At 60.4% G+C, this 2,608-nt stretch overlaps 1 protein-coding gene across 19 annotated transcripts in view; it reads right to left on the bottom strand.

Moving 5' to 3' along the window:
• The window catches only part of MAGI1 (membrane associated guanylate kinase, WW and PDZ domain containing 1), a 294,035-nt gene that overhangs the window by 79,000 nt on the left and 212,427 nt on the right, over positions 1-2,608 (bottom strand). The window lies entirely within an intron of this gene.

The raw sequence follows: 2,608 nt of genomic DNA on the forward strand, positions 1-2,608 counted from the left end.
TTACGCGGATCGGATACCGGACGCCGGACGCCTCACTCGGATGCCGGACGCCGGACGCTCGGGGATCGCAGCGCCGCCCGGACGAGCGGAAAGGGAAACGACGGCAGCGTCCCGGCATCCGCCGAGCGCCGCGGCTCCTTCGGAACGGAAAGGCGGAGTCCTCCGGGGGATGGAGTCGTTCTGTCTGCCGAGACGGCGCCGCCTGCCGGCACTGCGCGGAACTGCGGCCGTAACGCTTTCGCTGCCGGCGGTACGGCGAGCAGCGCGCAGAGCAGAGCAGCCAGCAGCCAAGCGCGGCTGGGGGCCGGAGGGACCCCATAGGGACCTCAGTGACCCCATAGGGAGTGGGAGGGACCCCATAGGGACCTCAGTGACCCCATAGGGATGGGAGGGACCCCATAGGGACCTCAGTGACCCCATAGGGATGGGAGGGACCCCATAGGGACCTCAGTGACCCCATAGGGACGTGAGGGACCCCATAGGGACGTGAGGGACCCCATAGGGACGTCAGGGACCCCATAGGGATGTGAGGGACCCCATAGGGATGTGAGGGACCCCATAGGGATGTGAGGGACCCCATAGGAACCTCAGTGACCCCATAGGGATGTGAGGGACCCCATAGAGACCTCAGTGACCCCATAGGGACCTCAGTGACCCCATAGGGATGTGAGGGAGCCCATAGGGACGTGACGGACCCCATAGGGACGTGAGGGACCCCATAGGGATCTCAGTGACCCCAAAGGGATGTGAGGGACCCCATAGGAACCTCAGTGACCCCATAAGGACCTCAGAGACCCCATAGGGACCTCAGTGACCCCATAAGGACCTCAGTGACCCCATAGGGACGTGAGGGACCCCATAGGGACCTCAGTGACCCCATAGGGATGTGAGGGACCCCATAGGAACCTCAGTGACCCCATAAGGACCTCAGTGACCCCATAGGGACCTCAGTGACCCTATAGGAATGTGCGGGACCCCATAGGGACGTGAGGGACCCCATAGAGATGTGAGGGACCTCATAGGGACCTCAGGGACCCCATAAGGACCTCTGTGACCCCATAGGAACCCCAGTGACCCAATATGGAACTTAGAGACCCCATAAGCATGTGTGAGATCCCATAGGGACCTCAGTGACCCCATAAGGACCTCAGTGACCCCATAGGAACCCCAGTGACCCAATATGGAACTTAGAGACCCCATAAGCATGTGTGTGACCCCATAGGGACGTGACTGACCCCATAGGGACCTCAGTGACCCCATAGGGTCCTACAGGACCCCACAGAGCCTCATGGTACCCCATAGTGACCCCACAGAGCCCTACAGAGACCCCACAGATCCCCCCAGAGACCCCATAGAGCCCCACAGGACCCCACAGCGACCCCACAAATCGCCCCACAGCGACCCCCAACCCCCGCCCCCCCCCACTTTTTTGAGTCACTTTTTTCCTTTTTCCGGTTGGTTTTTTATCTAAAAGGAGCAGAAACGGCGGAACCCGAAAGTAACAAAACCCAGAAATACAGAGAGGGACCCCAGCCCCACATCGCCCCACATCGCCCCACACCGCCCCACATCGCCCCGCTGCCCCCAGCACCCAAACCGCGCCGGGGGGGGGGAGGGGGGGGGAAGGGCAGGGGGGAGGGGAGGGCGGCGGGGTCTGCAAAGGTCAAAGGTCATGGGGTGACCCCAAAAGGTCACGGGGTCCCTAAAGGCCGTGGGCTGTCCCTTAGGTCGTGTGAAGGTCATGTGAGCGACACGTCAAGGACACGGTAAGGACACGTCAGGGAAACGTCGGGAACACGTTAAGGACACGTCAAGGACATGTTAGTGACACGTCAAGGCCATGTTAAGGACACGTCAGGGAAACATCAGGAACATGTTCAGGACACGTCAGGAACACGTTAAGGACATGTTAGTGACATGTTAGTGACACGTCAAGGACATGGTGGTGACATGTCAAGGACGCTGCAGTGACATGCTAGTGACACGTCAAGGACACATCAAGGACATGTTACTGACATGACCAGGGCGTGTTAAGGACACATTAAGGACATGTTAGTGACACGCCAAGGACACATAAGTGACGCGTCAAGGACGTGGTACAGACAAGACAAGGACACGTCAAGGACATGTTGGTGACATGTCAGTGACACGCCAGTGACCCTTTGGGGACCCACTGGGACACTTTGGGGACCCCATGCTAACATGTCAGGAACACGTCAAGGCCACGTCAGTGACATGTCAAGAACACGCCAAGCACACGCTAGTGACACGTTAGTGACATGTCAATGACACGCCAGCGGCCCCTCGGAGACCCATTGGGGACCCCACGGTGACGCGTCAGGAACACGCCAAGGCCACGTCAGTGACACGTCAGGAACACGCCAAGCACACGCTAGCGACACGTTAACGACACGTGAACGACACGCCAATGACCCTTTGGGGACCCCTTTCAGGACACCCCCCCCCGTTGCCACCCCGCCGGCTCCCAGCCGGGCCCGGCGCGGCGCACACGCCAAGCACACGCCAAGCACACGCCAAGCACACGCGTGTCACAGGAAGTAATCGGCCACCGGCTTCTTGGAGGGGATCCCACGCGTCTCCTGCGGCG

This window comes from Meleagris gallopavo, chromosome 14 (assembly GCF_000146605.3).
Source record: "Meleagris gallopavo isolate NT-WF06-2002-E0010 breed Aviagen turkey brand Nicholas breeding stock chromosome 14, Turkey_5.1, whole genome shotgun sequence".
Taxonomy (NCBI): Eukaryota; Metazoa; Chordata; class Aves; order Galliformes; family Phasianidae; genus Meleagris; species Meleagris gallopavo.